At 36.2% G+C, this 15,932-nt stretch overlaps 1 pseudogene; it reads right to left on the bottom strand.

The window, feature by feature from the left end:
* Positions 1 to 13,052: 13,052 nt before the first annotated feature.
* Positions 13,053 to 14,352, bottom strand: LOC138174900 (putative monooxygenase p33MONOX pseudogene; annotated as a pseudogene).
* Positions 14,353 to 15,932: the final 1,580 nt, after the last annotated feature.

Here is a 15,932-nt window from a genome sequence, read left to right as displayed (position 1 = left end):
ATGCTGTTGTTGTCATTCAATCATGTTCAGTTCTTCAAGACCTCATTTGGGGTTTTTTTGGCAGAAATCATGGAGTACTTTGCCATTTTCTTCTCTAGTGAATTAAGGCAAACAGAAGTTAAGCAACTCACCCATGGTCACAAAGGTAGTGAGTGTCTGAGATCAGATTTGAGTTCAGGTCTTCCTGATTTCAAGCTCACCACTATCCAGATGACCAGTTAGCTAACTCCAACTTAGTCTGTAGTATAAGAACCTATGCAGGGGAACCCCAATGGAATGTAAATGTCTCCAATAACTTAATTTGTACTGATGTTCAAGGACGTCATTATAACATAGAAATGAATTCAGTGAACCATAGATTGTCAGCTTAATACAAGAATATTTCATTTGTCTCAACCTGGAGAAGCTTTGAATGCTATGTAAAGAGCAGCTTGGAAGGCACAGCTAGGAGACAAAGTGAATAGAGCACCAGCCCTAGAGTCAGGAGGACCTGAGTTCAAATTTGGCCTCAGACACTTAACACAAAAACTAGCCATGTGACCTTGGGCAAGTCACTTAACCCCAATTGTCCTACCTCCCCCCTCCAAAAAAAGCAAAATTAAAAAAAGGGGGGGGATGACGAGGTGTTGCAGTGAATAGAGCACCAGCCCTGGAGTCAGGAGGACCTGAATTCAAATGCAGCCTCAAACACAACACAAAAACTATTCTTGCGACCTTGGGCAAGTCACTTAACCCCAATTGCCCTCCAAAAAGAAAAAAAAACCCAGCTTAGTGTAGTTAATAGGAGTTCAGAATGTATTCCCCTGACCATATAAACCTTCTGCATTCAAGCCTTCACATCTGGCCTGGTTTCAAAGTCCTTGACCAATGACTTCTTATAGGTGAGACATACTTTTAGCCCAATGCAAACTCAGAATATTCCTCCCCAGTCATCATAATCTTATACCAGGCCTGCACAACCTGTGGCCTGCAGGTTGCTTACAACCCAAGGGCACACCAAAGGATTTCAGATGACCCACCAAAAAGGTACATTTTTCAGGGCAGCCAAAATCTTTTGGTGGGTCACAATTTCTTCAGACCTGTCTTATACCATTATATACACATTCTTTCCCTATCTCATCTTTTCACCTCTAGTTGGCACATAGTAAAGTAGTAAAGAAATGTTTTCCCCCCTACCTAATTCTTTCATTCATTCACACATCCATACACTCACACTTGGTGCCATACTTTGACCACAACTCACAAAGATCATCTATTAAAGTTGAAACAGGTTTGTCATCTGCATTTGTGGAGGAGTCTTCATCTTGATGAAATCACAAATCCTTGAGGTGGCAGTTGGTGCTCCTTGAGATGACTGCAGAAGTTTGATAAATGAAAGCTGAAGTGCAGAGGGAGAGGGGTTGATAAAATTTGATGCAATGATAAATTATTTGAAACTATGTGCAAAGTAACTTGAAGTGTTTTATTATAATAGCACCAGTATTGTCCTTCCATGACTTGCAAATACCTTCTACAGATTAATGATCACTGCATACAAAGTGTGGCAGATTCTAGTCATCTCTAAAACACAATAACATTATTACAGTGTTGAAAGGTTGGTGTGGGTACTCTCTGAGACCCTTTGGGGAAAAATGAAATCAAATTATCAAGCTTCTATCACTGGATAACTTTCTGGAGAACCTATAAAATTCAAATGTAACATTGATAATCCATAAAATAATTTCTCTTATTCAAAGTTGTTCATTTTTTATAATTTTATATTTAGAGCATTTAAATAATGATGCATTCTAGTCTCACCATACATGGTATTGTTGCTGGTAGTAAATACTAGAATAATGGAATCATAGACCCTCAGAATTGAAAGAGTCACTTCAATAAACATCTGGTAAAGATATCCTTAGCTTGAGTTTGTGAATTAATTTTAAGGCATATTTTGATAGCTTTCATTCAGTATCTTTCCTTCATGGTCCCATACATCTTGTCTTGCACATTAGATTTTTAGTAATATTGTATTTTTCACAATTATATGTCAAGACAATTTTTAGCAATCTTTTTTTACAAGATTTTGAGTTCCAGTTCTTCTCCCTCCCCTCTTCTGAAGGTAGGCAATTTGATATAGGTTATAATGTGCTATCATGTATTTCCACATTCATCATGGTTGTGGAAGAAGAAACAGATCAAAAGGAAAAAAAACATGAAATAGAATTAAAGTAAGTGAAAAATGTTTCAATCTGCATTCAGAGTCCATCAGGTCTTCATCAGGATGTGTATAGCATTTCCTTCTTAAGTCCTTTGTACTTGTCTTGGATCATTGTGTTGCTGAGAAAAGCTGAGTGATTCATAGTTGACCTTCACAACATGCTGCTAAAACTGTGTATATTTTTTCTTGGTTCTGCTCATTTCTCTTTGCTTCAGTTTGCATCAGTCTTTCCAGGTTGTTCTGAAATCCAACATTTCTTGTAGCACAATAATATTCCATTATATTAATATACCACAACTTGTTCAGCCATTCCCCAATTGATAAGCATCCCCTCAATTTCCAATATTTTGCCACCACAAAGGGGATGCTTTAAATATTTTTTTGCACATGTAAATCCTGTTTCCTTTGTTATGACATCTTTTGGATATAGACCTAATATTGGTATTGATGAATCAAAGGGTAGGCACAGTTTGGTTGCCCCTTGGGAATAATTCTAAAGTATTCTCCAGAATGGTTGGATCAGGTCTCAACTCTACCAACAGTGAATTAGAATTCCAATTTTCCCACATCTTCTCCAACATTTATCATTGTCCTTTTTTGTCATATTTGCCAATCTGATGGGGGGAGGTGGTACCTTAGAGTTGTTTTAATTTGCATTTCTCTAATCAAAAATTATGTAGAGCCCTTCTTTATATTTCTAAGCTTTAATTTATTCATATAAAAATTTCTTGTTCATATTCTTTGATCATTTATTAATTGGGTAATGGCTTGTATTCTTATAAATTTAACTCAGTTCTCTGTATTTGATAAATGAGGACTTTATCAGAGACACTTACTATCGGAATTTTTCCCAGCTTTCTGCTTAGCACCTAATCTTGGCCGCATTGAATTCATTTGTACAAAAGCTTTTTAATTTAATATAATCAAAGTTTTGTGTTCTACATTTCACAATGCTCTCTATCTCTGTTTGGTCATGAATTCTTCCCATCCCCAAAGACATGTCAGGTGTTTGTTTATGGTGTCACCATTTACCGCTAAATCATTCACTCATTTTGACCTATACCTAGTTTGTGCCCCATGGTTTTCCAGTTTTCCCAGCAGTTTTTGTTCCTATTTCAAAAACTGGGGTCTTTAGATTAATCAAACACTAGGTTACTAGGGTCATTGACTTCTGTGTCTTGTGTACCTAAACTATTCTATTAATCACTTAACTTCCCCTTCAATACTTTGAATGCTGTACCATTTGGTGCATCTATGTTTAGTATTAATATTGCTTCATTGTTTATGGTACCTTTTAGTAACATGTAGTTTCCTTTCCTATCTCTTTTAATTAGGTCTATTGTTGCTTATACTTTATCTGAGATCAGGATTGCTACCCCTGCATTTTTTTTTACTTCAGCCGAGGCATAATAAATTCTGATTCAGTCCCTTACCTTTACTATATGTGTGTCTCTGTGCTTCAAGTGTGTTTCTTGTAAACAACATATTTTATGTTTCTGGTTTTTGATCCACTCTGTCATCTACTTCTGTTTTATGGGAGAGTTCCTCCCATTCACATTCACAATTATGATTGCTGTCTGTGAATTTCACCACACCCCCTCCCATCGTATTCTTCCTTCTGTTTTTCCTCTCTCTCCTTTCACCATTTCCCTTCTCATCAGTGTTCTGCTTTTGTCTCCCACCTTCCTGGATCTGGCCTCCCTTATGTCAGGTCATACATCCTCCTTTACTTAACCTCTTCACCTCCTACTTCTTTGCCAGGTAAGATTGTATATCCAACTGATTATGCACATTATTCTCTCTTTGAGCCAATGCTGATGAGTTAAGTTCAAGGGAATGTCCATCACTCACCCTCTGAAATTCCCCTCCACTGCAACAGATCTTTTGCAGCTCTTCATTTGAAATAATTTCCCCCATTCCACCTCTCCCTTCTTTCTGGACACAGTGCACTCCTCTTTTTCATCCCTTAATTGTTTATGTCATTCCCTCAAAATCACCTTATACACAACCTTATGTCTACGTATATGACTTTTAGCTATACTATTAATGACACGTTTTTTTTACAAGTTACAAGCATCATCTTCCCATGTAGGAATATAAACAGTTTAGAGGATTCTATATGAATTCCTTATATTTTCTGTTCCCCCTTTACCTGTTTATGCTTCTCTTGGTTCGTGATATTGGATACAAAATTTTTAGTTTAACTGGTCTTCTCCTTATAGTCGTCTGCATATTGAAATCATTCTATTTCATTGGATTATAATTTTCCCCCTTAATGTATTATGCTGAATTTTGCCAGGTAAGTGTTTCTTAGTTGTTCTCCTAGATCTTTTGTTATCTGGAAAAGCAAATTCCATGACTGATTTTTAATGTTGCAGCTGCTAAGCTCTGTTTAATCCTGATTGTGACTCCCAGATATTTGAGCTATTTCTTCCTGGCCACTTGCATTATTTTCCCCTTGATCTGATAGTTCTAAAATTTGGTTATAATGTCCTTTGGTGTTTTCATTTGTTTCCTGAAGGGATTGGTGGATTCTTTCAAAGCCTATTTTGTATTCTGGTTCCATGACATCAGGACAGTTTTCCTTGATAATTTATTGAAAATTGCTGTTCAAGTCTTCCTTTTGATTATGGCTTTCAGGTAGTCCAATGATTCTGATATTGCCTCTCCTGGACCTATTTTACAGGCCAGTTGCATTTCCCATGAGGGATTTTACATTTTCTTCAATTTTTTCATCTTTTGAATTTGTTTGATTGATTTTTGATGTCTCATAGAGTTATTAGCTTCTATTTGCCCAATTCTAACTTTTAAGGTGTTATTTTCCTCAATTAGTTTTTTTTACTTCCTTTTCTATTGGGCCAATGGTATTCTTTAAGGAGCTTTTTTCTTCAGTGGATTTTTTATATCTCCTTTTCTATTTAGCCAATTCTAACTTTTAAGCAGTTTTCTAAGCTGTTGACCCTTTTTCATAATTCTCTTGTATTACTCTCATTTATTTTCCCAATTTTCCTTCTATTTCCTTTATATCATTTTAAAAATCCTTTTTGATCTCATCCATGAGTTCTTTCTGAGATTGAGACTCCATTCCCATTTTTCTTGGGGATTTTTCCCTTATATTTTTATGACACTGTTGTCCACTTCTGAGTTTATGTCTTGGTCTTCCCTATCACCCTAATAGCTTTCTATGGCCTGATTCTTTTTCTGTTTTTTGCTCATCTTTTTTTTTCACCTTTTCCTTTCTTTTAAATATGAGCTCCACTTCCTAGATTGAAGGGCATTCTCTCAGACTTCTTGTGTCAGTGGCTGCAGGCTCTGGTTTTTTCTCTGGTGCTGCACTAATGTTGCCCTGAGGCCCCCAGGGGACCCTTGTGTCTGGTGCTCTCCTAAAAGGGTATGGTGGAGGGTGACTGGAGTTGCTGAAGGTCACAGGGGGCTGGCACCTTACCTGGTGATAATCTGGTATGGTGTCTGGTGTGTTCTGAGTTTCACAGGGCTGAATTTCTGAATTTCCCCCAAGCCACACTGAAGCATATGGCTTTCTGGTTGCTGGAGGCTGCCTGTTTTCCCAGGGCTATAGTGAAGGGCATGGTAGTCCTCAGAGTTGGAATCTTCCCCTCCCTTGGCTATTCTGGGGCATGTGGGGAGACCTGATGTTGGTGTTTGCCTGCTCTACCACACTGGAGTTCAGCACTTATTGCTGATTTGCTGAGGTAGGGCTTACTGCTTGCTTGCTGGAATGCCTCCTGTCCTGAAATGCAGTCTCCTTTTAGCCAAGAGAGACAGACCTTTCTTGTGAATCTTCCAAGTTTCTTGGGCTCAAAGTTTGTTTCCTCCTGTCTTTTTATTTGTTCTGATTTTCCAAGATTTTGGGGGGGACTTTATTTTGTGATTGTCTGGAGGTATATTTTGGAGAGTTATTGCAACTACTCTGCTTACTCTACCATCTTGGCTCCCAGAAGAGGATTTCTATCTTGCACATTTAAAAGTACTATACTGAGGAATATGCTTCATTCATCAGACTGCCTAATGGGCCCATGACACACACCCAAAGGATGAAATCTTTTCCAGTCTAAACTTTCAGAAATTCCTTTGACAACATGGTTTTGAGTTCCACACAATCTAAGTCACCTTTCTCTGAATAAATTTTTAACTTCTTGATATCCTTGTTAATATGTAGTGCTTATAACTAAATATACCATGGCATATGTGGGATAACTTTGTCAGAATGGAAAAAAGTATTGCTACACGATCACCCCATTATGAATATTAATATCTCAATGAAGTCTAAAGCATCATTAATATTGGTTTTTGTTTTAGAGGGAGACTTTTAGGCTTTCATAGCAAATGGCTGATTTTAATAATATTAATGTAACTGAGATTTCAACCAAGCCTGGGATGATTACCCTTTTTTTCAAATGAAGAAAATAAAGATCAGAGAGGTAAAATGTATTGCTTATGATCACATAAGTAGTGTCAGAACTTGAATTTAAACCCAGGCCTTTTTGAAATTCAAGTTTTTCATTCTTTGCAACAGTGTCTCTTATACTGCTCATGGAGTTCATCAAAATTTCCAAGTGTTATCACATGAACTGTTGTGTAGTCATACCTCCTGCACACTTTGCTTATGCAGTTATGTTTTGTTTTTGTAAGTCCTTTTATAAGCCTTTTGTATTTTAAGGAAAATGACATCATGGATTGAGCATTAGACTTAAAGTCAAGTTTTAACTCACACACTATGTGAGAAAAGGCAAATTATTTAACCTTGAGTGCCCCTGGGACCTCTTTCCTACTAGAAGTTACAAATGATTCAATCATTTGAACTTGTGGATATAGTTCTGATAACAGGAAGCTGCATAGAAATGGTTTAAAACTCAGAAACAGGGGTTATTAATCCATACATAAGGATACCTACATACCACATTTTGACTTAGCTTTAAAATTTTGTTTATGTTTTACTGCATTTTATTTATTATGTTAAAGATTTCACAATTACTTTTTTTAAGTTGTGCTAAGTGGCACTTGGGAATGTTGTGGGTTGCATATGACCCATGGGCCATATATTTGACCCTTCTGCCCTACAGCAATGAAATTATAATTCTAGAACAAAAAGGGGGATAATTTATTATTGCATTAGACCCATCATTCCAGCTTTTTGAGAATACTGGATTCCAATTCTGTCAAGAAATGTCAACTATATTAATAAGCTTATAAATCTCAAAACAAATTAATAAAGTAAGTCTTTATCTAAACCATCAATAAAAATGTGAGTGGATTAGCACCAAAGGAAGTTTCCCTACTTCATGGGATTTGTTGGTTATATAGATCACTATATAGATCTTCAATGTCTCAAAAAAATTCTTAGAAACATAAGATTTAGGTCTAAATTATACTTGATCTCACAAAATTTCCATTATGCATTTATGTGGTGGGGTAGGGGCAAGAAGGGCATAAAGAAAGAAGTTTTTTTGAAAAAATGACCCTTTTCTTCCAAATTATTATAAAGTCTTTTAATTTTTACGTATAGTTTAAGTGTCCCATACCCCTTATTTCCAATTGTTATAATTAACAAGATGTGCTGTATCCTAATGCCTTTATCATGTGAAAATGCCTTTTATGGTGCTACAGAATCAATCACAGGTATAAACTGGGTATTAACTACTGAATATGTTAATCAATCAAAGGCATAAACTATATAGAAAGAGATTAAAACGAGTAGGTACCACACTCAACAATGTGTTAAGATTTTTGTTTTTTGTTTTTTTAAGAGGAATTAGTCATAGCCTATAGGGCCTGGAAAGCACCTGGCATTCTGGTGGCTAACCAATCTAGTAGTAGAGCAACGCTGTCCAAGCTTCTAAAAGGGAATCACTTTGGGAGGAACGAAGGGAGACAGGTAAGATTCTCTGTCTCTTCCACTTTTCCTTTAACTGAAGGATGACTTTGTGGCCTTCACACGTATAGTCACAACACTTGAATTTGCTATCATAGTCTGTGTTGGTATTCCTGGAACAGCAGCAGATATGGGAACATCTATATCAGAAAAGGAGGACAAACTGGGCACTGTGAAGACAGACATCAACAGCACTCTCTACATGTATATTGACCTTTAGCACCCAGCAGAGAAATATATGAATGATGGATGAATATAATGAGGATTCCACAAAGGGTGAACAGTCTAAAGTTCTTTTTTTTTTTTTTGCTTTCTTTGGGGGGAGGGCAATTGGGGTTAAGTGACTTGCCCAAGGTCACATGGCTAGTTTTTGTGTTAAGTGTCTGAGGCCACATTTGAACTCAGGTCCTCCTGACTCCAGGGCCAGTACTCTATTCACTGTGACACCTAGCCACCCCCAGTCTAAAGGTCTTAATCATTTTTTCTAGTCTTTTTATTTTACTTCTACTAAGCCCTTCCAAATGGTTGTTGGACTTCCTTCTAACTAAGAGTTGCAAATAAACACGTGGCCACATTTGTTCACTAAGCCTAATCCTATTTTTCCCCAAGATTATTTATGTGTTTATGGGAGGATGTTTCAGAGTCTTGGGTTAGTATTTTGTACCTATTTTTCTGACTAGAACATCTAAGTTAACAAGTCTAATTGTTTATCTGCCTGGTAACCACTGGAGAGCAAAACTGGAGGAGAGTTTGTGAACAACAGTAGTAGCATTCTATCCTCCAAGTCTTAGATTGCAACTAAAACTAAGAAGAGAGGAACTGTTTCCTGGGGATACATATTGTCAGTGTTAGTGTCATTTGGAGAAAACAAGCATGAAGGGTGAGTTACATTAGCATGGAAAGAAATAGAGAACCCTGATCATCTGCATGTAAATTTTGGGCTTTATTTGGGCACTTTACTGTGTGCCTAATGTATACCACATTAAGATTATATTGAATACATAATCTGAGTACTTTGCATAGATTTGTAAATGTCTTTCTCATTTTAGTTGTATAAATTTTATTCATAGTTTTGTTAATATATTCTGAAACACTGATGTTTTCTCCAATCTATTACTGTGAATCATTCAATTATTATAACATATACTTGAAGTAAATCACTGTTTTTAGTACTTGCCTAGCATAAATGTATGCATAAATTTCTGCATGTCCTTTCTCATAGATTTAAAAATAATACCATGCAAAACAGATATTTAGGCATCTCTCTATGCAATTTATTTAAAATATTAAAATTAACATTTATGTATTCCTATTGTTATATCTCATAAACAATTTATTTTTGGTTTGGAAAAATGATTTTGTCCACATGTAGGAACTTCATCTATAGGAACTCTATCTATAAGATAGTTTTGGAGGTTTGGGTTCAGACCTTTCTCTTGAGGTTTTAAAGAAAGGATGGTTGATTATTTTCTTAGGGAAGTTTTGGGTTTTTTTTTTTAATCAGATATGGGTCAGACTAGATGGTCTTGAGGTAACAATACATAAGGGAAAAAAACAGAATAAAACATAGAGTCTATTAATCTATAAGAATGTACATATATTAAACGCAGAAGCATTTTTAAGCCCACAAAGTAATAGAGATTTGTGAGTATAGCCAGGCAGATAGGGGTTCAGTGCATAGAGCACTGGGCTTGGAATCAGGAAATTCATCTTCATAAATTCAAATCCAGTATCAAACACTTACTAGCTGTGTGACCTTGTGTAAGTCATTTAACCTTGTTTATCTCAGTTTCCCCATCTGTAAAATTAGCTGGAAAAGAAATGGCAAACCACTCCAATATCTTTACTAAGAAAACCCAATTGGGGTCACAAAGAATCAGACACAAACAACTCAACAACAATAATAAAAAAGTATTTAACCAAGATATTATGTACATTTTTATGATCACTATATTCCTAGGTTAGACTGGAATAGTCATTTGAAGAGCTCTGGAAGCACTAGCGTGCTCTTGATAGAATTAATATATTGATGTCATTGTGACTCATGATGATAAGTTTCAAGAACTTTTAAAACTTGTACTTGACTAGATACCTACAATTAGAGCTGGTCAAATTGAGAGAATACTTACTTTGTGATCTTTAAAAGCACAGTCAAGATTATTAGCTAATTGGTAACATTAATCTCAGAAGCATACCTGAGCCATTCCTTTGGGGAGCTCAAGCAGATTTTTGGATTTTGAAACAAATTATTTTATTTTAAACTAGAGAACACTACTACTTTAAATTTGGAATTGGCCATTTCCTGCTCAATTTTATAGCACTGTTAAGACATCTTTACAGAGAAGATTTCAAAGAAAGATAGAGATCTATAACGTCTAATGATTGTTGTAAATCATTATACTATGAAAATGTCTGCTTCCATTATTTCCAAAGTACTACCTAGGTAGACAAACTTTTTTGATCCACACCTGTGATTTCATCAGTATATTAGCCAGCACAAAGCCATACTTTATAACTCAGTCTGCAACAGGCATATTACCATCTGCCATCAGAAATCATCACCACTTTGGGGTCTGTGAAACACTGTTCTGTCTTCCCAGAGTAAAATTAGTCTGGGAAGCCAGAGCAATGCTTCTGGCCACCACTCCTCAATATGAGTTTTCTCCCCTTTTTAGTCTTTCAGTTCCTTCATTCCAGCAACTGCATTTTATCTCTAGTATCTGAAATAACATCTCACATATAAAGATGCTTTATCATATTTTTTTCTTTTCATTCATTTATATAGACCTTTTGATAAAGAAACTGCCTTCTGCAGTGCAAATCAGCAATTTTTATACAATGAATGGTCTTAGAATTTTCTTGGTCACTGAGAAGTTAAATGACTTGCCACAGTCATACATAAAACATGCCATAGGGAAGACTTGAGCATAGGTTTACTTAGCTCTCTCTCTTTCTGTTGTGCTATACTGCTTCACATAGATACCACTATTGAGAGGTAAAGAGATTTGTTCCTGGTCTTACATACAGTACCTATGCACATGATCACTGATGGAGATATCTTGCTTTAATATCTTGCCTTAAATCATACAGAACCAATATCATGAATTGGATTCGAACATGAATCTCCTTTTTTTAGTGAATGGTTCTTTAAAGGACATCAAAGTTTTCTTCTGTACATATACACAAGAGCACCATGTGATTCAGAGTAATATATGCAACAATATTCCATTTTTAGGCACTTGAAGATGGCTAATGATCCCAGCTGCATACACAAGCATTGTGAAAATCCCTTTTACAAATACATTATCCAGTCTCATGCAACCATTTCTCTACTCATATTCATCAGTCTATAAATAGGTCTCCTTTCTCTGCCTTCTTAGAATTGTTGATTTAGCTTCTCCTTTAAGATTATAAGAAAAACAGCTTAAAGATCAAAAGCCTGAGGCTATATATATATGTATATGTATATATATATATATATTAATCATTTCCATAGAGATAATTGGACCTGTAGGAGCTGACAAGATCACCAAGTGAGATCATATGAAGCAGGAGTTCTTAACCCTTATATACTAACCTTAAAAGTTTTTTTTAAATAATTTAATGTTTTAAATTATTTTTCTTTTTAATTGTATATACTTTTTATTCACTTAAATTATCCCCTTATTATCTTTTAATAATAAGAAGAGATCATAAACTTAATGAAATGTCAATTGGGTCCATAATCCATGTTAAAGAAATTAAAAATGCTGGTACTAAAAGGAGGAAATAAGGGGTTCTAGGACAGAGGTGTGGAAGGAGACCCAAACTCATTAGATATAACACTGCTGAAGATCCAACAAAGGATATTAAGAAGAAAGATATCAGTCAAGGAAGAGAGAAAAAGGAGAGAACAGTGTCATGAAAAACTAAGGAAGAGAGAGTATCCAGAAAGAAATGATGATCTACCATGCCAAAGACACAGCAGATACAGTCCTCAATAAAATGAAGACTGAGGAAAACCTATTAGATTTAACTAGTAGGAGAACACTAGCAACTTTGTAGAGGGTTTTTTTTTTTTTGCAGGGCAATTGGGGTTAAGTGACTTACCCAAGGTCACACGGCTAGTTTGTTTGTGTGTGTGTGTGTTAAGTGTCTGAGGCCAGATTTGAACTCAGAACCTCCTGACTCTAGGACTGGTGCTCTATTAACTGTGCCACTTAGCTGCCCCTGAGAGGTTATTTGAAATTTTGACATGAGAAGACAGTTTCCAAAATGTTTAGAAGCAAGTGGAAAGAAAAGGAGTTTGCACCTAGTGCAAAGCACGTTCTAAAGGATTTTAGCCATGGAGAAGCTGGGCATGGGAGTGAAGGGAGATATTAGGTACTAGTTATTGAAGATTACCAGATAAAACAAGATTCTTTTTAATGTAGAATGAATAGGAGTGTTTTTAAAATAGCCAGTAGATAGGAAGAAAACTGTTATCTTTACAACACTGTGAGATTGGTGTTACAGTTATGCCCATTTTAAAGATGATAAGTCTGAGCATCAGAGTAATTAAGCCACCATAATATCCCTTTCATTGCCTTACTATTATCTGTACTTATTTGTAAATTAGGAATGATTGAAAATATATGAGAATACCAAAATGGTAACTTATAATGTTTTTTATGACATGGTTCTATAACTAGCCTCAGTTCAAGGTTAGACATTTAAATTATTTCCCTTGCCCCTTGTAATCTAGTTCTATAGATCAGTAATTGGCTATAGTCAACTTCACTTTTAAGAAGTCATTCAGACCAACATTGGGACATTACAGAATGGGTTTTCTTACATTACAAAGATTCAAGCTATACACAAATATTTAAAGAAACAATCACTATTATTAGGAATATTATCCTCAGCAGAACTGTAAGTGAATGACATCTTTCCCATGTCAAGTACAAGATGGATGGGATGAAAGAAAAGTATAAAATAGTCTCTTTACATAACAATGGGTTCACCAGGGAAAACAGCTTTGCTCATATGAAATGGAAGCTTTAAGAACCCTGTAGGAGTCAACATATCCATGTATCTTGGTTTGATGTTATGGGTTGAGAAGGTTGTTTCTTTCCTTCCGTTACTCAAAGGTCCATCTTAAGTGGCTTGAAGGCTGCTGGGTCTTTTGCAATTCTTGTAGCCTGAACCGGAATGAACTCCATTATGGATGGCTTCTGAGTACCTTTGTAGGATTGGACACTGAAACCCCAGCTGGATTTCTAAAGGGTTCTTGGTCCAAAAAGGATCCATTTTGCAGATGAGGGCTTGTCTCTATCTCTACTTCCAGAGTCCATGTTGCTGACATCTAGGCCAGGTAAGGAAGTAAAAGATCCATGAGTATACCAGCTTCTGGGCTTTTGCTTGGGAGAAGGATGGGGTGTACTACTTGGAGAATACTGGGTTGAAGAAATCAGTCTAATTTGTTTTGTCATTTCTCCATTTTGTAACTTTGATTTATGAACTGCCTCTGTCACATGGTGGTACTTGGTTTTGTTCTGTGGTGAGGCCTTTATGGGGAGTGTATCCCACCTTGGTCAACCCTGCCTGCTGTTCAAAGTGCTGGATGCTTTCTTGTGTCTGTTTTGTAATTAGAAAATTCTTGATGTCATGTGTATCCTTGGCCTTCACCACTTGGGTCTTGTTCATTTGGTCACTGGAAGCTGAGAGGGTTACAGGAAACTATTTTCTCATTCCTCAACCTTGGAAAGCTGTTGGTATTTCCAATCTGGTATTTCCAGCTTTTTCCATAGAACCTTAGTGCACAGGTCAGATGAAGGTGGAGTCATTGGTGTGCGATCCTCCAGAACATCATCATAACTTAATGCCTAATAATGCATTCCAACTGGCAAAGAAATCTTGCCTAGAAGCCCACCTGTATTGTGCTCAATAGCTAATTCCAAAGTTATTCCCCACTGACAGCTTGCTCTTCCATGCTTTGGTAGGGTTTCAAATAAGTTTTCAGGCACATTTGGTTCTCTGGATGATACAATGAAAGTCTGTGATCCAAGTGTTTCTCTAGAGAGATATCCAGAACTCTGATTCCTACAGTGAAAGTCTGGGGAAGTTATGCAGATAAGACAAAGACGTCAAAAGTGACCATTATACAGGTAGTGTGATGAAGTAGCAAAGAGTCCCAAGCAGTTCTTAGGCAGAGGCTCTACAGATACCTGGGTTTCTTTGAGGAAGAAGGGTGGAATGGAGGAGGAGAAAGAAAGAGATTGTCTGCAGCCCAAGATTCCACCATGGACAGGAAGCTGAGACTAACAAGGTCAGTCTCTGTCACTCCTTAAGAGTTGAAGCATGGAGTGAACTGAGGCTATGACACAAGTAGCACCAACACCCAAACAGACCTCAGCTAGAAAGTGAACATCATTTTTTTTAATTTAGAGTTCAAAACTTTCTCTCCCCCTCACTTCATCCCTCCCTTTCCTCTCTCCCTCTTCGCTAAAACTATAAGCAATTTGACATTGGTTATATATAAGCAAACATGAAAAACATATTTCCATATTAGTCATGTTGTGAAGGAAGAAACAGACCAAAAGTAAAAAAAAATACAAGAAAAAATAAAGTGAAAAGAGTATGCTTTGATCAGCATTCAGAATTTATAGTTCTTTCTCTGGATATGGAGGGCACTTTCCATCATGAGTCCTTTGGAATTGTTTTGGATCATTAGTGCTGAGAAGAGCTAAGCCATTCACAGTCAATGATCACACAATGTTGCTGTTACTGTGTACAATGTTCTGGTTCTGCTCACTTCACTCAGCATCAGTTCATATAAGTCTAGCTTTTTCTAAAATTTTCTTGCTCATCATTTCTTACAGTACAATAGTATTTCATCACATTCATATATCACAACTTGTTCAATCATTCCCCAATTGATGAGCTTCCCCTCAATTTTCAATGGTTTGCCATCACTAAAAGAGCTTCTATAAATATTGGTCCTTTAGGTCCTTTTCCCTTTCTATTATCTCTTTGGGATACAGTCCTAGTCATGGCATTGCTGGATCAAATACAAAGTTTGATTTCCCTTTGGCCATAGTTCCAAACTGTTCTCCAGAATGGTCGCATCAGTACACAACTCCACCATTTCCAATGCATTAGAATCCTAATTTTCCCATATCCTCTCCAGAATGCATCATTTTCCTTTTCTCTCATATTAGCTAATATGATAAATGTGAGGAGGTACTTTAGAGTTGTTTTAATTTACATTTCTCTGGTTACTGGTCATTTAGATCATTTGTTCATATCTCTATACACAGCTTTGATTTCTTCATCTGAAAAGTGCCTGTTCATAGCCTTTGACCATTTGCTACTTGAGGAAGGATTTGAATTCTTATAAATTTGACTCAGTTCTCTATATATTTGAGAAATAAGGCTTTTATCAGTGGAATTCACTTTAAAATTGTTTCCCAGCTTTCTGATTCCCTTCTAATCTTGGTTGCATTGATTTTGTTTTTACAAAAACTTTGAAATTTAATATAACCAAAATTATCCTTTTTACATCTTGTAATGCTCTCTATCTCTTGTTTGGTCAAAAATTCTTCCCTTCTCTGTAGATCTGCAAATAAACTATTCCTTGCTCTTCTAATTTGTTTATGGTGTCACTCTTCATGTCTAAATCATGTACACATTTTGACCTTATATTGGTATATGGTATAAGATGTGGGTCTACACCTAATTTCTGCAATACAGTTTTCAAGTTTCTGCAATACAGTCTTCAAGTTTTCTCAGCAATATTTTGTTTTTCAAATAGTGAGTTCTTATCCCAGAAGCTGGGGTCTCTGGGTTTATCAAACATTAGATTACTGTGGTCATTTACTACTG

The sequence above is a fragment of the Petaurus breviceps genome, unplaced genomic scaffold, assembly GCF_028583685.1.
Source record: "Petaurus breviceps papuanus isolate PSGF00001 unplaced genomic scaffold, PetGlider_PUasm1.0 76, whole genome shotgun sequence".
NCBI lineage: Eukaryota > Metazoa > Chordata > Mammalia > Diprotodontia > Petauridae > Petaurus > Petaurus breviceps.
The sequence above is the reverse complement of the archived record's forward strand: the minus strand, read 5'-3'. Positions and strand labels throughout refer to the sequence as shown.